Source organism: Aquarana catesbeiana, linkage group LG01, assembly GCF_042186555.1.
Source record: "Aquarana catesbeiana isolate 2022-GZ linkage group LG01, ASM4218655v1, whole genome shotgun sequence".
NCBI classification, from domain to species: Eukaryota; Metazoa; Chordata; class Amphibia; order Anura; family Ranidae; genus Aquarana; species Aquarana catesbeiana.
The window spans coordinates 456555652-456577959 of NC_133324.1; the positions used below are offsets into that span (position 1 = coordinate 456555652).

The 22308-nt window shown below is 42.4% G+C and overlaps 1 pseudogene; it reads left to right on the plus strand.

Moving 5' to 3' along the window:
- The first annotated feature begins 274 nt into the window (after positions 1-274).
- LOC141147436 (calcium uniporter regulatory subunit MCUb, mitochondrial pseudogene) lies at positions 275-1420 on the plus strand (annotated as a pseudogene).
- The last annotated feature ends 20888 nt before the right edge of the window (positions 1421-22308 follow it).

The window sequence follows — 22308 nt, forward strand, 5'->3', positions numbered from 1 at the left end:
AGTAGACCTCCTTTGTAAATCTAAAGTGGTAACCTGTAAAGGCTTTTAAATATGTATGTAGTTTGTCGCCGCTGCACGTTTGTGCGCAATTTTAAAGCATGTCGTGTTTGGTATCCATGTACTTGGCATATGATCATCTTTTTTATTTCAAGTTTTGGGCAATATAGTGTGTTTTAGTGCATTAAAATTAAAAAACGTGTGTTTTTTCCCCAAAAATTGCGTTTGAAAAATCGCTGCGCAAATACTGTGTGAAAAAATAAAATAAAACACATGCACGATGAGCTGTGAGAGGCAGGAGAAGCGGCCGTAAGCCAGGCTATGAGCAGCAGGGGATAGCAGAGATCTCGGTGAAGGGGCTGCCGTGTGTGTGAGAGATGTCTGTGCTTGCAGAGCTGTGGAGGAGACTTCCTGGGGCTACTGCTTGTCAGGTTAGAAATGTAAGACGCAGGCTTCATCTAAACACTGTGGGTTTCTATAGCACATGAGTACCCTCTAGTGATGTGGCTGTCCACTATAAGCATGGACTCCCTGTTATAACACTCTCCCTGCCATCTTGTAATGAACGTTGCCAGTTCACCATTAAACCCCTCACAACTACAGTAGGGAAGTTTTTAAAGGACATCCAGAATGAGGACCGAGGAATTCAGAGTCTGGCTGCCATATCCACAGATGGTACCAAGTTCTCTGCTTCAACATTGATGGACATCTTATTGAAGAATGATTTTCACCTTGTTATAAACAATTCAATGTACCACATCCAGTCTCTTCAGACAGACAAGCAGCCTACTAATGAGTCTAATGGAATGGATCCTGTGAAGTCTTTGGTCCATGACCTGTATTCAGCTTTGCACTTAGAAGAATATCATCTAAACAAAGAACAGGAGCTCATACAGAGGATAGAAGCCTTGAAGGAAGAGCTTCTGACCCTAGAGCAGATTAGGTTGGATATAATAGCTAAATCAGAAGCCAGAAGCAAGATTCTTATTTGGACTGGACTGGCAGTGCTGTCCACACAGGGAGGAGCTTTAGGCTATTTCACATGGTGGGTCTACTCTTGGGATATTATGGAGCCTGTTACTTCCTCGCCTATGGAAATGTCATTGCCTTCTATGCATATTATCTTCTAACCAACCTGGACTATGTTTATCCAGATGCAAGAGACCGTCAGTTCCTGAATTTCTTCTACAAAAGAGCCAAGAAGTAGCACTTTGATGTAAACAAATACAATTGGCTGAGAAATGAACTGGCAGAGACCGAAGAAAGTTTGAGACGCCTGCGGAATCCTCTAAAACTCAAGCTTCCAATTGAGCAACTACAAGAGAGAGAATAACATGGAATTTTTTATATTCCATTTAGAAATGTTTTTGTGTTTTAAATAATTTTGTAAATTAAACTGAACCTTATGACCACTACTTTAAGAGACTACAATAAATTATTCATAAAAGGTGAAAAAAAAAAACGAAACACCCACCATTTTAATCTGTAGGGCCTTCGCTTTAAAGAATATTTTTTCATGTAAACAAAAAGTGTCAGAAAGGGCTTTGTCTTGAAGTGGTTAGAAGTGGGTGATGTGTGACATAAGCTTCTAAATGTTGTGCATAAAATGCCAGGACAGTTCAACCCCCCCCCCCCCAAATGACCCCTTTTTGGAAAGTAGACACCCCAAGCTATTTGCTGATAGGCATGTTGAATCCATGGAATATTTTATATTTTGCCATAAGTTGTGGGAAAATGACAATTTTCAGGCTTTCTAAGGGCGTAAAATGGTCATTTTACTTCCTCACTACCTATCACAGTTTCGGAGGCCATGAAATGTCAAGATAGCACAACACCCCCCCCCCCCCCCCCCCCCAATGACCCCATTTTTGAAAGAAGGCACTTCAAGCTATTTGCTGAGAGGCATGTTGGGTCCATGGAATGTTTATATTTTGTCACAAGTTTCGGGAAAATTATTTATTTATTTATTTTTATTTACAGAAAGTTGTAACTAAATGATATATTGCTCAAACATGCCATGGGCATATGTGAAATTACACCCCAAAATACATTCTGTTGCTTCTCCTGAGTACAGGGATACCACATGTGTGAGACTTTTTGGGAGCCTAACTGCGTACAGGACCCCCGAAAACCAATTAGGCTTTCGAAGGGCGTAAATTTTTGATTTCACTCCTCACTGCCTATCACAGTTTCAGGCCATGAAATGCCCATATAGCACAACCCCCCCCCCCCCCCCAAATTACCCCATTTTGGAAAGTAGACACCCCAAGCTACTTGCTAAGAGGCATCTTGAAATTTGAAAAAATAAAAAAAAATTCTTTCCTTTCTTAATTTTGAAAAACAAATGAGAGCTGCAAAATACTCACCATGCCTCTTAGAAAATACCTTGGGGTGTCTACTTTCCAAAATGGGATCTTTTAGGAAGGTTTTGTGCTATCTGGACATTTCAGGATCTCCGCAACTGTGATAGGTAGTGAGGAGTAACATCACCATTTTATGCCCTTAGAAAGCCTGAAGGCGGTAATTGGATTTCGGGGTCCTGTACACTGCTAGGCTCCTAAAAAGTCTTACACATGTGGTATCGCCGTACTCAGGAGAACCAGCAGAATGTATTTTGGGGTGTAATTCCACATATGCCCAATGTCATGTTTGAGCAATATATCATTATATCATTATCATAGTGACAACTTTGTGCAAAAAAAAAAAAAAAAAAGTTTGTCATTTTTCCCGCAACTTGTGGCAAAATATAAAATATTCCATGGACTCAACATGCCTCTGAGCAAATCGCTTGGGGTGTCTACTTTCCAAAATGGGGTCATTTGGGGGGGTTGTGCTATCTTGGCATTTTATGGCCTTTGAAACTGTGATAGGTAATGAGGAGTGAAATAAAAAATTTACGCCCTTAGAAAGCCTAAAGGCGGTGCTTGGTTTTCGGGGTCCTGTACACGGCTAAGCTCCCAAAAAGTCTCACACATGTGGTATCCCTGTAGTTAGGAGAAGCAGCAGAATGTATTTTGTGGTGTAATTCCACATATAACCATGACATGTGTGAGCAATATATCATTTAGGGGCTACTTTGTGTAATTTTCTTTTTTTTTGTTGTCATTTTTCAGGCACTCGTGACAAAAAAATAAATATTCAATGGGCTCAACAAGCCTCTCAGCAATTTCCTTGGGGTGTCTACTTTCCAAAATGGGGTCATTTGGGGGGGGGGGGTTGTACTGCCCTGCCATTTTAGCACCACAAGAAATGAGATAGGCAGTCAAACTAAAAGCTGCATAAATTCCAGAAAATGTACCATAGTTTGTAGACGCTTTAACTTAAAACGCGTAAATATACACTTATTGACATTTTTTTTTACCAAGGACATGTGGCTGAATACATTTTGGCCTAAATGTATGACTAAAATTGAATTTATTGGATTTTTCTTATAACAAAAAGTAGAAAATATGATTTTTTTTTTAGAATTTTCCCCATTTATATCACAAAAAATAAAAATCGTAGAGGCAATCAAATACCATCAAAAGAAAGCTCTATTTGTGGGGAAAAAAGGAAGCAAATTTTGTTTGGGTACAACATTGCATGACTGTGCAATTACCAGTTAAAACAGCGCAGTGTCAAAATGTAAAAAGTGCTCTGGTCATTGAGCAGCCTAATCTTCCGGGGCTGAAGTGGTTAAAGTGGCTCTGTCACTTTGTCCATTTAGGACACAGTGACCGGTTCTCTTGCGGGAACAACACCCCACCCACTGATACGCACGTTCCCTGCACTCCCTGTTCCTCTGTTAGAGATGGGAGTTCAACTTCCCTGCAAGCTTCAGGCTGGATGGCGTGCTTGCACAGAGTTAATCTTTTCCCCCTTCCAGTGTTTTGGCCTGGTAATTAGCTGCAAAGGCTCGGATACTCCATACAAGAAAGGAGGGAGGAGGTCACATGCCCCCCTATACCCAGATTCATCAGTTATTCCCTGAAGGCTCTAATAGAGCAATGGAAAGGTGGGTGAATGCTGAGAAGGTAAAATCAGTGAGTATGGAGTTGTTTTTTCAAAAGAACCAAATGGGCAAAAGTGTTTTCTCCAATCACTTATTATAAGTATATACATTGTTAATTTCCCATCATAGCACTGGAGACAGGATGGAGGCACTGCCCATCCTTCTCTTCCCACACAGCTTCCTTCAATTTACAATAGAAAGAGAGACATGAGGGAGAAAAGCTAAAAATGTCTGTCAACACTACCACAGCAGAAAGAAGAACAATGACAAGGTTTGCTGACTTACAGGAAGAATCCAATAATTGTACATTGATAGGGAGGGTAGCGAATAGAGAGGGGAGTTGATATTACGATGGTATGATGGTATATCCTTTAGAAAAAAACTCAGCAGAAAAACCTTGGCTGAAAAACTGCCTTTCATCTAGCCATTAGGATGCTAAAACTACTGCTAAAACTACTGCATGTTAGGTATGCAAGGATATATCTCTCATAGTCCTGGATTGTGCAAAACTATCCTGCATTTTCACTCTTTCCCGTTGTCATGTGTACAGGGTCTTGCAAAGGCTCTGCCCCTGTACACTCTGAACACTGCTCTTTCATATGCAAATTGTGGCTGAATTTGCATATGAATAACCAATGTATGATTCACGTGTAAATGAGTCCCTGGAAGGGCTTGTAAAAGAATGAGCTCACTCATATTCAAATCCCTCTGTGAGTCATTCATCTGCAGACTTGAGAAAAGCTCCTCCTCGCCTCCAGTCACATAGCCGAGAGAAGGATTTCCTGCTGTTGCTGTATCTCTCTATTGCATTTCATGAGTGAGCTTAAGGGGAAGGATAGGTGTGTACTGGTGGGTGTAAAAGTGTAATATTCCTTTAAATTTAGTACCTGGGGGGTGTCTATAGTATGCCTGTAAAGGGGCACATGTTTCCCATGTTTTGAACAGTCTGACAGCAAAATGACATTTCAAAGGAAAAAAAGTCATTTAAAACTACTCGCAGCTATAATGAATTGTCGGTCCAACAATATACATAAAAGTTTATTGATAAAAACGTGACCCCGCCCCCCTCTGACAACACAGGGAAAGCCACAGGGAAGTCCTGTGAATTCCCCGTGCGTCAGAGGATGGCAGGCCACGGGGTGGCCCCACTCTCCGTTATATAAGAAATGTCAGAAGAAGTGAAGCGTCACACGGCTGAAGACTCCCACTGAGGCAGATCGTGCAGACAGAGCGGAGAAGAAGCCTGGACCAGAAGCGGGACCAAAAGAGTGGAGGTAGACGAAGATGGAGAAGAAGATGGAGGAAGAAGAAGAACACTAAAAAAACACCAGAAGAAAGGAGATGGAAGAAGAAGCCGAAAGAAGAAGAAATTAATAAAGAATTTGTCAAAAACCGTCTCTTGTATTTTTTAAACTTTTTGACACTTTTTTTGTGAAATGGTAGGGGTACGTTTGTACCCCATTACCAATTCACACAGGGGGGGCCAGGATCTGGGGGTCCCCTTGTTAAATGGGGCTTCCAGATTCTGATAAGCCCCCTGCCCGCAGACCCCCACAGCCACCGGCCAAGGGTTGTGGGGATGAGGCCCTTCTCCCCATCAACATGGGGACAAGGTGCTTTGGGGGGCTACCTCAAAGCACCCTCCCAATGTTGAGGGCATGTGGCCTGGTATGGTTCGCTCTCTCGCCCCCCCTTTTCCGGCGGCCTGCCAGGTTGCGTGCTCGGATAAGGGTCTGGTATGGATTTTTGAGAAGACCCCACGCCATTTTTTTTAAATTTTGCCGCAGGGTTCCCCTTAAAACCCATACCAGACCTGAAGGGTCTGGTATGGATTTTGAGGGGGACCCCCACACCATTTTTTTAAAAAATTTAGCGCAGGGTTCCCCTTAATATCCATACCAGACCTGAAGGGCCTGGTATGGAATTTAGGGGGACCCCCACGCCATTTATTTTTTTTAATTTTGGCACGGGGTTCCCCTTAATATCTATACCAGACCTGAAGGGCCCGGTATGGAATTTAGGGGGACCCCCATGGATTTTTTTTTTATTTTGGGTCGGGGTTCCCCTGTGGGGAAATCCCATGCAGTTTTTATCAATTAACTTTTATGTGTATTGTTGGACCGACAATTCATTAATAGCCGCGAGTAGTTTTAAATGACTTTTTTTCTTATGAAATGTCATTTTGCTGTTAGACTGTTCTAAACACGGGAAACATGCGCCCCTTTACAGGCATACTATAGACACCCCCCAGGTATGAAATTTAAAGGAATATTACACTTTTATTGCTTCACTTTAAGCATTATTAAAATCACTGCTCCCGAAAAAATGGCTGTTTTTAAAAATTCTTTTTGCATTGATACATGTCCCCTGGGGCAGGACCCGGGTCCCCAAACACTTTTTATGATAATAACTTGCATATAAGCCTTTAAAATGAGCACTTTTGATTATTCATATATACGATACGTTCATGTCCCATAGACTTTAATGGTGTTAAAGTTGGAGGGGGTCTGTGGTGGGGAGGAAGGAGATATGTTCTGGTGGGGAGGAAGGGAGTCTGTACTGGAGGGGCTGTACTGGTGAGGAGGTCTGTACTGGAGGTGGGGTCTATACTGGTGGATAGGGAGATGGATCTTTTCTGGAGAGGGTGGCTGTACTGTAAAGAGGCCTGTACCAATTTCGTAGGAAACTGTACTGTGGGGGCATTTTGTACTGGGAGGTTTTCACCAAGAGGAGCTGGGAGGAGGGCATGTGCTGGGGGGGTTAGGGTTGTAGAGGGAGATTTGAACTGGGTCTTGATTTAGGACCATGGGGGAAGATCTGTACTGGGAATATATGAGCTTGGGGGGGAAATTTGTACTGCGAGAGGGGGGTAATTTTTGATTGTACTTTATACACTGGCCTGTGCACTAGATTCTCCTTACCCCTTCAGTCTGTGTGCTATGTACTCCTGACCCCTGTACTCTGTACCATATCTACTCTTAACCACCCATTTCCCCCGTACTCTGTACAATAAGCACGCCTAACCCCTGCACTCTGTGTGCTATACACTCCTGAATTTTGCAATCTTTTTTTTACACAGTCTTGACCCCCTTCACGCTGGCTATTATGCATGCCTGACCCTTGAAATGTGCGTTATGCACTCCTGATACCTTCAAATGTTCTATTCTAAATATTTAATGCCAAATGCATTTCCAGTGGTGTTTATCACCATATTCTCTGCAAGAGCTGTTGGGTTGCAATACAAAAAGACTGTACTAAAAGTTGTAGCTAGCTAAACAAATACATAAACAATTTAATTAATGAGCAATATCTTCTTGGGTATATCCCTGTTCTTATTTTGATAAATCTTCCAATGTCCCTTAAAAATTGTCCCTCTTTGTGAAATTCAAATGTTGCGAAATAGGCATGGAAAATTACAGTATTTATCGGCGTATAACACGCGCCAGCGTATAAAACGCACCCCAATTTAAGAGGAAAGTTTCAGGAAAAAAAACTTTTGTGTGCCCATCTGCAGCCTATTCTGTGCCCATCTGCAGCCTGTTCTGTGCTCATCTGTAGACTGTTCTGTGCCCATCTGTAGCCTGTTCTGTGCCCATCTGCAGCCTGTTCTGTGCCCATCTGCAGCCTGTTCGGCGCCCATCTGCCCCCTCAATGCAGCTCACCATCTCTCATAGGACATCACCGAGCCGTCATCTGTTTCCTCGGCTCTCAGTCGGCAGTCACATACACAGTCCTGCCTCCGCCATCGGCATTGGATCAGCTCCTGTAATAGACAGAACACTGGTCCAATGCCGGTGGCGGAGGCGGGACTGTGTGTGTGACGTGCGAGTCAAGTTAGAGCCGAGTGAGAGCCGAGTGGAGAGGAGATGACGGCTTGGTGATTTCCCATGGCACTCATCCCCCTCCTTCCCCTCTGAGGTACGCTGTTGGCGTATCACCCCCATCCGCGATTTTCCCCCTATTTTCAGGGGGAAAAAGTGCGTGTTATACGCCAATAAATACGGTAAATGAAAAAAAAATTCAACAAACAATAAAACATTATTTTTCTTTTCACAGTATTCAGCGCTACTTCACCTCACTAAGCTAAGTGGAAATTCCCTTTGCAAAATTTCACTTAGCTTAGTTAATGAAATCACGTTTTTCAAATTTAATCATCCAATCATATGCAAGCAAAATCTATGTTTTTTAATTTCACTTGCACATGATTGGGTATTCGTTGCAAAGCACATTTTCACTTTGTTTCACTAGTGTAAATGAGAATTAATTTTAAAAGTGAGCATTTTCTAAATCAACCCCAATGATTTAGGTGCACACAGTCAAAGAGCACATTTACACAAGCATTCTGTTGTGGTGCCTTAATCTTTGTGCATATTTTAAGTACAAACACACACAACCCTTTTTTGGCAACAACATTATGTGCAACAACATTATGTGCAACATTATGTGCAACATTATGTGCAGCATTGGCATTGGACCAGCTCCTGTGATAGACAGAACACTGGTCCAATTCCGGTGGCAGAGGCGGGACTGCAGCAGTCCGTTGTTTGTTGTGCTCTACTGTACAATGCATTAGGGGGGCAATTCAGAATGAACCACCTTTCATCACACATATAGCAGCTGTATTGTCAAACACTGTAAAAACACGCATTGCCACAAAGCACAAGTGTGGCTGGGCCCTTATAAAAAGTCTTTACATAAAGTGGCGTAATAGTTCAGATACACAATAAATGTATAGCATTGGCAGCATTTCAAATACACCAGAGTGTCTTACTATTGTTTTGGTCTAAAAACTTTGAGGTAAAACATTTTAAAAAAATGTAAATAAAGTATCTTGGCTAAACAGTTTACAACCACAAGTCCTCAAAAAGCTGGCCTCAGTTATTTCTCAGGCATTGCTTTTTCATATTTGCCTTGGTACCAATAGATTGTCATATGGTAATTGTCCTCAAAGGAGATGGGGGGACAAAGTCAGCAAATAAAAACCTGACATAGATTCTATCTCCCACTCTGTCTGAAACTAAAAGTAAAATGGTTTTGTCTACGGTTGGGATTTAACTGATCAGAATTGGTGATTAACCACTTCAATACTGGACACGTTTACCCCTTTCCTGCCCAGGCCAATTTTCAGCTTTCAGTGCTGTCACACATTGAATGACAATTGTGCGGTAATGCAACACTGTGCTCAAATGACATTTTTATCATTTTTTTTTTGAGACAGGTAGAGCTTTGTTTTGGTGGTATTTAGTCACCACTGGTTTTTTTTTGCTAAACAAACGAAAAAAGACAAAAAATTTTGAAAAAAACCCTTTTCTTTGTTTCTATTATAACATTTTGCAAATAGTGCCCTAATGATCAGTGAAAATGTGCCCTGTCACAGGAAAGCCAGTTATCGGCTTTCCTTTCCTCAGACAGTGACAGCACCGAGGAAAGGAAATAGCGATAACCCGGCATTTGTTTACATGTGATCAGCTGTGATTTGACACAGCTGATCACATGGTAAAAAGCCAACATCATTCGTTCTTTACCCTGATCGGTGGTGCTGTGTCACAGGGGGACACAGGGACACAGCTCACCACTTGGCTGTATGCCAAGAATGGGAGGACATCATGTGACGTCCTCCCAGAACAAGAGCGGACCTGCTCAGCTGTCATTTTAAAATAGGCCGGGCGGGAACTGGTTTGACAGGTCCAAATCGCATGGCAAGTTGCACCCTATTGTTGGCAATGGAACTGTTCAAATCGGTGCAACATCGACTTTGCGGTGCCGCACTGATTTTAAAAAGGAGTTCCTGCTCTATTTTTGGCGATTTCAAGTGTGACTTGCATAGACATCTGTGCATGAAGTTGCACAGGTATCAGCCAAGTCGCACCTGAAGTCGCACTGACATGCAGCTTTGAAATCGTGCAATTTCAAGTGAAGTCACATGATTTCAACGTTAGATTCGGTGTTAATGGGGGCTAAAGGGGTATTCTACTTTCTTAAAAAAATTATAGCATAAAAAATTGTCTTAGAAGTTGTTTTTATTAAAAATTACCTTTCTATTTTATTCTGAAGCCACTGTATTTTTTTAAACTGTCAAGAATTCAATGTAATATGGCAAACTGTAGGTGTTCTGTACACAGCTAGTATTCAGAACCCCCCAAAAATGTTATTTCCTGTTTGTGTGATTGGCTCACTGAATTGTTTAGATGTCTACACTAAGATACAAGTAAAATGTAAGGAATCCTCTGCAATGGGAATGTCATTTTTGGTCAGATACCCCCTAATTACCTTTAAAGTGATGCAAACATTGTAATTATCCCCATTTGTACATTAAAAATGCACCAGGTGATTGTAATAAACCAGCCTTTCGCATTTAGCAATCAGTCTGGAAAGTGGAGTTACACTTAAAGGGGGAATGCACTAGCTTGCACAAATATATGAATAGGCCATTCATGAAAATCAGTGTGTTTACTGTAGGTCATCACAAAAGTAATTCATTGCAAATGGATAGAAAGGAAGCCACCACACACAAAGCAGGATTACGATTATGCCCTACTGGGTGAAATGTGTTAGGGGTGGTTCTGATGTGGGGACTGTCATCTATATGCAGATCCTTTTCTACTAATAAATGCAGATATAAGTGATCCTGCTCAATGTATAGTGGTTTCTTTTCCCTGAATTTGGTCTGTGATTGTGGACAGCTTGTTCAGCCCCTTGCACCAAGGGTTCAAATGGTGGTAGGGAGGAAAGTTTTTAGAGCAGAGAACCTGTGTATTCATCAAATGAAATATAAAAATCTACACACTGGACAATTTTTATTATGCAAGAACTAGGGTTGCACCGATATTGATAGCGGTATCGGTGCCGATACTAAGTATTTGCACAAGTATCAGTACTCGTGCAAATGCACGATACCTGAAACCGATACTTTATCGTTCGCTAAGGAACGAACTGCCGTGGGGTTCCCCTGTTGACAGCTTCAGTGTTAAAGAAGTCCAGCAATTGGATCTGTCAAACAAAAAAAAACAGCTGGGCAATGTTTATCATCAACATTGCTCATCCACTTAAACACTAAGATAAAAAGAAACATTGTTTCTTTTTGTATCTTTCTGTTTCTTCATCTACAGATCAAAGGGATGAACTTCGAACTGCAGATGATGAAGTCAATTCAAAGCAACCTGTCAATTAAAAAAAATGTTTTTTGTGTGTTTTTTATTCAATGTTCCTCTGTTTAACCCCTTACTAACCCTTAATGTACTCTAATCAGCCCTAATTAACTATGTTTTCTCCTCCATTTAACTATTATTTTCCTGCTGATTTTTTTTGTTCACCTCTATTTTATAAACTATTAATAATTAAAACTTTTTTTTGTTTGCTTTGCTCATTAATATTTTTATACCTTTAACATATATTTACACATATTACACTGAAAAAAGTGCAAAATTGAAATAAAATAAATGTATTTCATTTATAAATAACGTTACAATGCTAATTACTAAAAAAAGTATTGGTATTCATACTCGTAAAAAAAAAAAATGGTATCGGTGCATCCCTAAGAAGAACTTTAAACTTACATTTCTTTTACAAAATGTCTTAGCAGAATCTTCATAATATTGATTCAGGAAGTTTTTCCATTAGTTTATAGGGACAGGAAACACATGTTTTCCCAGTAAAGCAAATCTGACCCTGTTTTATAAGCATCTGGATCAACTAAGGCCTCATGCACACAGAGCCTAACCACTTGACTTCCAAATGGTTTTACCCCCTTCCAGGGGCGTAACTAGAAATAGCAGGGCCCCATAGCAAAATGTTGTATGGGGCCCCCCTGCAAACAGCCCCCCCCCACAGCTGCCCTAGTGTTAATGCAGCGTGACCTGTGCCACATACAGCGTGACCTGTGCCACATACAGCGTGACCTGTGCCCAATACAGCGTGACCTGTGCCCAATACAGCGTGACTTGTGCCCCATACAGCATGACCTGTGCCCAAAACAGCCTGGCCTGCCTGTGCCCCATACAGCCCCACCTATGCAGAGGAAGAGGCAAGCCACCCGGATCAGCAGAGAGCGGGATTGGCCGCTGTAATAGCTTTCATTTGAATTTCCAGTCTTCCCGGGGCTCATGGTCACATAGCCCCACCTCTTGGCCCGACGCCTTTGATGACGTCACATGTCCCGCATTGGATCGGCGTTCTGTCTATCAAAGGCACCGGGCCAAAAGGTGGAGCTATGTGACGTGAGCCCCGGGAACACTGGAAGTTCTTATTAAAGCTCTTACATCGGGCAATTCAGCTCTCTGCTGATATGGACAGGTCGCCTCTTCCTTTCCTCTCTCTTCCCCTGGTTGGGAGACTGTGCCGGCGGTGCTTTTATCCTCACTGGGCCCCACTCGGCTGCGGGCCCCATAGCGCCCGCATGGGTCGCTATGGTGGTAGTTACACCCCTGCCCCCTTCATGACCGGGCATTTTTTTCTATTTAGCGATGCGCTAATTTAACTGACAATTGGGTGGTCATGCAACACTGTATGCAAATTAATTTTATATCATTTTAGTTTTTCACACAAATAGAACTTTCTTTTGGTGTTATTTGATCGTCACTGTTTTTTAAATTTTTTGCTACAGTATATAAATGAAAAAAAGACCAAAATAAAAAAAAACAAGAAAATAAATGATGTTTTCTAATTTCTGTTTTAAAACATGTCTAATAAAATCAAATTTCTTCATAAATTTAAACTGAAATGTATTCTGCTACATGTCTTTGGTCAAAAAAAATAAAATAAATAAGTGTATATTAATTGGTTTGGGTGAAAGTTATAGCGTTTACAAACTATTGTGTATTTATTTGAAAATATGACGACCTATCTAATTTCTTGAGGTCCTTAAAATGCTAGGATGGTACAAATACCCCCCAAATGCCCCCTTTTTTGGAAACTAGACAGTAAGTATTTAGTAAGAGGCATGGAAAGTTTTTGAAGTTGTAATATTTTGGAAAATTAAGAAGTTAAATAATTTTATTTCCCACAATTAAATTTTTACATACTGTCACCAGTGTAGTACAGCGTGATCATGTGACTGGTGTGGCAGTGATCAAGGATACTGACTGTATGTTAAAATTAAATAAATATATATATATATATATATATATATATATATATATATATATATATATATATATATATATATATATATATATATATATATCATTTGTATTCAATTTTTGAACACAATTTTATTATTTTTTTAAAATTTTCTTTCTTTTTTTTCCATCAGAGTAGTTCCGTGTCCCCATAGTTACACTGTACTACTCTGGGGGGGTGATCAGGGATTATTTTTTTTACACTTTTGATTGCTGTTACAGTGATGATCTCTATAACAGCAATGTCTTGAACTGTCATGAAAGGGTTTCATTCAGAACATCCGTGGTTACTATCTTAATACAGTGATTGATCCACAGCTATCACATGGTACAGGGTGCTATGATTGGCTCAGGTACCATGTGATAGCTGTGGGATAATCACAACATCACAATACTAAGCACAGCTGTTGTGATTGAAGCCGATCCATAACAGTTCAGGTTACATTGTGATCATGTGATTGCATAGCGATCACAGGCTACCTGACTGCTCAAAGCAGCTGGGTATCAGGAGCTGCAATAAACGGTGTCTGATACAATAGTTGCATGAGCGGCGCACTGCGTGCCCCGAGGGTTGCGCCAGTGCACATGATACATCACCTGGCCTGAAGCTGCCGCCCACCTGCAGTAAAGCTTCTGTGGGTGGGCGGGAAGTGGTTTAAGCCGAGCATCGAGTGGAGGAAGCAGACTTGTAGAGCCCTGTTTGTTGCAGAAGGGTGAGAGTCACCGCCAGCATAGCTGCATCTTAAAGAGAAAACAGGAGCTTATCATCACTGGATGCTCATCGCTTCGCTGATTGTTATCTAAGCCCTGGGTAACAGGGTTCCTAACCTACTTATTGACATCCTTAATTACAAACAGTTGCTGCCATTTAGATTCTTCAAGTTACAGACACTCTTTAGCATAGGCCTCTAGTAATGCATGTGCTAGTGCCGCTTACTACTGCAGACTGCCATCTTTCAACTGTTATCACGGTCACTGGCTGCAGGATTTTGAACTTTAACCCTTTGGCTCCCTGCTAGTCAGAACTCTGTAGTTTCATTCATCTATGTTCACGCGATCTAGAGGGAATTCTGCTGCTTAAAGAGGAGGTTCAGCTTCAGCTATTTTTGTGTTTATTGAAAGTCAGCATCTCAACTGTAGGGAACCCGGCTGTGACAGCTTGCAGCTTCACAGCTAGGTGCCCACTGTGCATGCGCAAGCCATGCTGCACATTGTGAATGGTCCCACAGTCTTCTGGGACCTGTGATGTGTCACAGATGTCTGGGAGAAGGGAGGGGAAAGAAGAACTTAAAGTCAGATCGCCTAGGCAATCTAAGCAGAAGTGGGAGTGGGTACCTGTCAAATCCAGGTACTCGATCTTCACTCCCCCCAAAAAAGTGCCAGCTGGGGAAGAGGAGGGGGGTGGAAGCCTTAAAGTGGAACTTCTCCTTTTGGGTGGAATTCAACTTTATCCTTTAAAGGAAAACATGCCTGCCAACCCCTCTTCTCTTAAAGTGACCTTTCCCACTAACTTCATTAAGGAGAACTCTGCTAACCACTTCTCCTCTTAAAAGGAATTATCCTGTTTCTCCACATCTTAAAAAGACTGCACCTTTCACTATGTGCCAACATAATGGCCCAAACTAAGCCGGCAGAAGAATTAACCTTTCAGATTTTTTGTGCTCAGGGACCATCTTTCTTAGAAGTACTGGTGTGCAGGAGATTTGACAGATTTCCTAATGCTTAAAGTGATTGTAAATGCAGAAGGTTTTTTATCCTAATGCATTCTATGCATTAAAATAAAAAGCCTTCTGTGTGCAGCAGCCCCCCCCAGCACTTCCTAATACTTACCTTAGCCCCCTCTCGATCCACAAGTATTTTAGCTGTCCAGGACTCTTCCTCCTGATTGGCTGAGACACTCAAACTCAGTTAGCCAATCAGGAGAGAGAGGGGGCAGAATGGATGCATGGAGCTACGACTCGGCTCGGGTGCCCCCATAGCAAGCTACTTGCTATGCTACCTCCATTAACACACAGAGTGGGGCTTGGCCCACCCCCTGCTCCCTCCTTACTGGCTGTGATTGTATCTGAGCCAATGAGGATGGAGGCAGCGAAGAGACCAACTGCCAGTGCATCCAGGAGAATTTTGGCAGAAAACTGCTTGACGCTTGTAAACACGTCTAAATGTGTCTAAATATGTGCTAATGCTAGGTGTGTTTAGCGCTTGAGTGTTAATTCATTTCAATGGTCAGAATAAATTGAAGCACCTAAACGCTTGTAAAAGCGTTAGACACTCTTACAAGTGGCAGGCGTTTTTCCTGCAAAAACATTGCTGCCAGGAAGAAAAAAACGGAGGCTCATATCCATGGTTTTCACTAAATCTTTATTGAAATATATCAGTTACAGTCAGAAGATGATATGCAAAAATAGAGCAACTTTGTATATCACATTACTTGAACATTCCTAACTTCACCTTACTATTTTTTCCTCACTTTAATCTCTATGTGTGTCAGTACAAAGAAAAGAATATAGATTTAAATGCTTTTTCAAAAGTGTAATTATGCATTTTTGAAGGCAAAAGGGGAGAAAAATTCAAGCTATCATTGGGGTCAGGCAGCTTGGTCGCTTCTAGCTCCCAAATCCATCTGGCCTCATGTTGCAACAACAAGCGGTGTTGTAAACATATGTGGTGGGCAATGGGGGCTTTCAAGTGGTACGTTAAAATCAAAGGTTGTCCTGTAAGCGTCTTCGGACCATAAAGATTGTCTTCCCAATATAGAAGTACCAAAGGGGCAAAGAATAACTTAGACCACTCTCGTGGTATCACACATCACCCGTTGATTGCACCCGAGGGTCCTCCCAGTGGGCAAGACCACCCTATCCCCCTCTATCATGTTGGTACAGTACTTACATCTACCACATCTCTGCATCCCAATATTTATGTGTCAGACTGGAGACTTCCATTGTATATCACTATAGACCAGTAGGTCACCCAGTGAATTTGTCTCCCTAAATAGTATTTGTGGTTGGTTTGAAACAAATGTATTTACTACTGAATCGCTTGTCAAAAGGTGCCAATGGACAGTGCAGACATCCTTAACCTTATTGCAGGGGTGTCCAAATTTGTTTCAAAGAGGGCCAGATTTGATGAAGTGAACATGCGTGAGGGCCGACCATTTTGCCTGTCATTCTTTTAACCATTAAAATTCGGTCTAAGTGTGTTCATTCGAGCACTAATACACCGCCCAACAAGAATTCTCTTGCCTTTGTGGCTGTGTGTGGTGAAGAGATGAGCTTGGGCGTGTTATTTGGATATACCGTATTTATCGGCTTAAAACATACACCTTCACTTTAAAAAGAAAGTTTCAGGAAGAAATCTTACATTTTAAATAAAGAACTGTAAAGCAAGGGTCAGTGACCATCAATGCAGCCTAATCAGTGCCCATCTGCAGCCTCACAGGTGCCATGAATGCAGCACCCACTGTATTGCCATGAATGCAGCACCCACTATATTACCATGAATGCAGCACCCACCATATTGCATTGAATGCAGCACCCACTCCATTGCCATGAATGCAGCACCCACTCCATTGCCATGAATGCAGCACCCACATTATCATTAATGCAGAACCCACATTATCATTAATGCAGCACCCACATTATCATGAATGCAGCACCCACATTACCATGAATGCAGCACCCACATTACCATGAATGCAGCACCCACATTACCATGAATGCAGCACCCACATTACCATGAATGCAGCACCCACATTACCATAAATGCAGCACCCACATTATCATGAATGCAGCACCCACATTGCCATGAATGCAGCACCCACATTATCATGAATGCAGCACCCACATTGACATGAATGCAGACTCACCATTGCCATCAGTGCAGCCTGATTCATGTCCATCTGCAGCCTTTTTTCTCGCAGGCCTCTTTAATTGAAAGTCCCGCCAACTGTGATGGACAGAACAGTTGTCCAATGGCAATGTAGGAGACTGGACTTCCTTTTACACAGGACGCTGTGTAAACAGGAAATACTCCTGTATCCTGTATGGCGCTCATCCCGTCCCCTCTAAGGCATTTATATCTTTTGTGGCCCCCGGCGCTCGGGGATTCATTGGGGGCCACAAAGGATATATATGTAAAAATTACCAGGCGGGCCATCCTTAACCGGAACACGGGCCGCGATTTGGACATGCCTGCCTTATTGGCATCTTTGTATGTGGTAAACATAATCTAACCTCTCTACCCTCCTCACCAGACTTCCTCCCAGGTCTGAAAAGTAAATCACTATGGTCGCTTTTGTCAGGATGCGGGTATGGAGATTGAGAAGCTAAGAGGGCTCCCCTTGCGGCTAAGTGCAGCGTGTTCCTGGATTTGGGAACAGGAAGCGCGGTGCCCAAAGAAGCACGGTTGGCCAGGTGCTCGTCTGCAGTCCAAGGAGCTCGGCCACGGAGGGATGGTTAATGCTGGCAAAGCAGAACTTGCAGTGTCCAGGTAAAAGGAGAAACCAGGAGACAGGCCAGGTTTACACGGGTAAATCAGTCCAGAGAGAGTACAGTGGCGAGCAGAGGTCATGCACAGGCAGGGTCCAGGTAAAAGCCGAAGGTCAAGCCGGGAGATCAGGATGCAGAAGCAGAGTCCAGAAGCAGGCCAAGGGTCAAAGCAGGAGATCAGGAAGCAAGGTCAAGGCAAGCCGGGTCACAACGGGTATCACAGATCAGGAAGCAAGGACAAGTACACAAGGAAGCTGAGAAGATAATCCAGCAACATCCTGTGGTCACAGGCTGGTTTAAATAGGGCCACTGGTGCCAGCGTCAGTCACGCCACTTGCGTGCTGTTGTGCATGTGCCGTATTGCGCTGCGCCGATGCGCGCCGTATTGCGCGTGTGTGCCGATGCGCGCCAGCGTGCGCCAATGCACGCTGATGCACAGCGCACGTACGTGCACGTCTCAGGATCATCCGTGGGCGTCCATGGAGGGTCTGGGCAACGTTGCCAGTACTAGGACGGCCATGTCCCTGACAGCTTTGTTTGGCTCATTTATAGGCTGAATTTAGCCAGTGGTATTTCTCTATAAGGTGGTTTTCACTGTATGTTGGTCGGGGAGTTCAATGGTCAGGTCCAGGAATGTCACCCTCTCACCCTGCCACTCACTGGTAAATTCACTATCAGTTTCTTCATAAAGCCCTCAATCTTCTCCGGGGTCCCAGTCCAAAATATGAGGATGTTGTTGATGTACCTGTGTCAGGATAATATCCTGGAAAGGTACATGGGCAATGTCCCCCCCACAAACAGCCATGTCTCCCAGTGGCCCAAATATAAATTTGCAAATGCTGGGGCACATTTGGTGCCCATAGCTGTACCTTGTGGAAGAAAAGAGGTGGAAGGCACATGATCAGATGCTTGGATCAAGATAATACAATTTATTCATATACAAAATAGATAAATGCATATAAAAAAGTTCCTACATATTCATAAAAGCTGGGTTACAACATATACACATTAGAAATTAAAAGTTTAAAAGTTGAACATGCTCATGCAAGGGCAAGTACTCAAAGGTGGGCTAACGCGATTCGAGGGGTTCCCTCATCATCAGAGCCTTGGAAAAAGGAGAAAAGTTTGTACAATACAGTAGACCAACATAAAAGGAGTGGCCATTTGGGAGGTGTATCACATGGTAAGTGATCAGTTCTTCTTAGCTCTAGACCTGTCCACATCCCAGCACTCTATGTGGTGTAAAGAGATGTATTTCTCTTTTGTGTGGGTCTGTCAATTGTACCTGCATCTAAGATTGTGAGGGAACTGCAGAATGCGTGCATCAGTGAGAAAGCAGGAGGCAGTTGCTTCTGTGGGGATTCCGAGTGCCTCTTACCAGAGAGTTTCCTTGTGCTATGAAAAAGTTTTTGGCTGTCTCCATCTACATAAGAGATCAGTGTGCCTGGCAATAAAACTTACTGTCAAATTGAAATTTATTATGGGTCAACAAAAATCTGAGGAGCTTTATTATGAAGTCACTATGTTTGTGTTTGCTCATAGCTCTACTGCACAGTACCTTTTCAATGACCTAAAGACACCTCTCATACAGTATCGAGGAGTACAATGCCTCGGTAGCCAATGTGAGTAAGATTGTACCTTCTGGTAGGGTCAGGTCGTGAAACATAAATAATAAAATGCACTGTGTCTCATACATAGGAAAATTGGATCATTACAAAAAGTTGTAAGATCTTGTCAATGTACTCACTGGCTATGATATTTTTTTTAATTTATTTATATTTTCGGGGCTTTACCTGTGAAAGATCTGATGTGCATTCCTTGGCTTATCTAAAGGAGATCTTACTGTATATTGAATCCAGAGGAAAATATCCCTTTAAGGGACAAGTGTGTATGACCTATCTAACATAGGTCAAGATATAAGGTGAACAGCTAATGGTGGCTGGAAATTAACAGGACCATAATGGAAATGCAAACATGCTCTGGTCCAGAAAGTGTATAAAGGAATGAGAGCTGAAGTGGTTAGATTTGCTGGTGCAATTTTTGTTTTTAAATCAAAAGCAAAACTATTGTGCAATTTTGCAACTATATCCCCAGAATACTATCATTACAACATATTTACTTGGATTTCCAGAGAATGGTATGCGTTTTAACATGTACCTATCTGAATAGTGATTGGAATTGGTCTCAGCTGAGTTTCATGCATACAAACAAAACAGGGGTTTGACATTCAACATAGTTATCATGGCATTCCATCAGAAACAGGAAAGTAAAATATGGGAACATACTTAACTGTAGGCGTATAAAAATTGCAATACATGAGTGCAGATCATTTAGATAAAGTGAAAAGATGATTTTTGCCCAAGCCAATTTTCAGCTTTTAGTGCTGAATGACAATTGTGTATGCATGCAACACTGTACCCAAGCTACATTTTTATAATTTTGTTCACACAACTAGAGCTTTATTTTGGTGGTATTTAAACACCAATGGATTTTTTTATCTTTTGCTATATAAACGAAAAAAGACTGAAAATTTTTGAGAAAAATTTGTTTTTCTTCATTCCTGTTATACAATTTTGCAAATAAATAATTGTTCTTCCTAAATGCTGTTCTACATCTCTATTGTGTATGCCTCCCAGCCCGCCTCTCCTTTGCCCCACACAGCTGTAGAGATTGTCAAGTTATGTCAATCATCCTTTTACTTCTGCATGTAGCCTCATTACATGTTAACAGAGGTCTGTGACGTTGGCATGCTTCTGAGCATCTACTTGAGGATCTGCTCACAGCAGCAGAAAACAGGGGGGGGGGGAGAAATTACACAATAGTCATGTGGCTGCTGAGAAAATAGAGGAAAAAATCATTTAAAGTGGTTTAAAACATCAGACATGAAATATGAACAAATAATATCCCTCTATAGCAGGGATATGCAATTAGCGGACCTCCAGCTGTTGCCAAGCTACAAGTCCCATCATGCCTCTGCCTCTGGGTATCATGCTTGTGGCTGTCAGAGTCTTGCTCTGCCTCATGGGACTTGTAGTTCTGCAACAGCTGGAGGTCCGCTAATTGCATATCCCTGGTCTATAGTGTGTATTTGTCTCAATTAAATTAAGAGCACTAAGGGGCTGATTTATGAAGCATTTGCGCCATGACTTGCGGTGCACGCCGATGAGTAAATGACATTTTCGTATTTACAAAGCATTTGCGCCGGTAACACAGCATGATCCCCCATTTAGTATTCTCTACCTGCTGCACGGGAAGAGGCGATCGGTACGCCACTATAGACATGGCGCACGGCATCTTTAACTTCAAATTTAAACAAGCTGGAAGAGCCAATATTATGGGGGTGATGTGGGGTGATGTGGGGAAGTGTAGTACTAACTGTCCAAGTAACAAATATGGCCAAAATAGAATGAGAAAGTGACTTCCCTTTCCGCCCCCTCTGACGTCACGGGGAAAGCCTCAAGGAAGAACCATTAAGAACCGTCAGAATACGAGAAGCGTCACACAGCTGGAGCCTCCCATGGATGCGGAGCGGCCTGAGAACGAAGAAGGGAAGAAGACACAGTGCAGGAAAATGCCGGACGAGAACACTGGAGCAAGAAGCAGAGGATCTGAGGAAGAAGACGATGGATGAAGAAACCGAAGGAAGATAGAAGATAGAAGAAAGAAGATGGAAAGAAGAAGCATTTAAATAAAGGAATTGTCAAAAACTGTCTCTTGTCATTTTAAACATTTTTGACAGTTTTTTTGTGAAATGTTAGGGGTACTTTTGTACCCCCTTACCATTTCACACGGGGGGGCGGGATCTGGGGGTCCCCTTGTTAAAGGGGGCTTCCAGATTCCGATAATCCCCCCTCCCGCAGACCCCCACAACCACCGGGCAAGGGTTGTGGGGATGAGGCCCTTGCCCTCATCAACATGGGGACAAGGTGCTTTGGGGTCAGACCCCAAAACACCCTCCCAATGTTGAGGGCATGTGGCCTGGTACGGTTCAGGAGGGGGGGGCGCTCTCTCTTCCCCCCCTCTTTTCCTGCGGCCTGCCAGGTTGCGTGCTCAGATAAGGGTCTGGTATGGATTTTTGGGGGGACCCCACGCCATTTTTTTTTCATTTTGGTGCGGGGTTCCCCTTAAAATCCATGCCAGACCTGAAGGGCCTGGTATGGATTTTGAGGGGGACCCCGACGCCATTTTTTTTTAAATTTTGGCGCAGGGTTCCCCTTAAAATCCATACCAGACCTGAAGGGCCTGGTATTGATCTTGAGGGGGACCCCACGCCATTTTTTTTTTATTTTGGGGCGGGGTTCCCCTTAATATCCATACCAGACCTGAAGGGCCTGGTATGGAATTTCGGGGGAACCCCACACATTTTTTTGTTCTTAATTTTGTTTTTTTTTCTTAATGCTGTTTTTATCAATTAACTTTTATGTGTATTGCCGGACCGACATTTCATTACATAGTTACATAGTTACATAGTAAGTGAGGTTGAAAAAAGACACAAGTCCATCAAGTCCAACCTATGTATGTGATTATGTGTCAGTATTACATTGTATATCCCTGTATGTTGCGGTCATTCAGGTGATTATCTAATAGTTTCTTGAAGCTATCAATGCTCCCCGCTGAGACCACCGCCTATGGAAGGGAATTCCACATCCTTGCCGCTCTTACAGTAAAGAACCCTCTACGTAGTTTAAGGTTAAACCTCTTTTCTTCTAATTGTAAT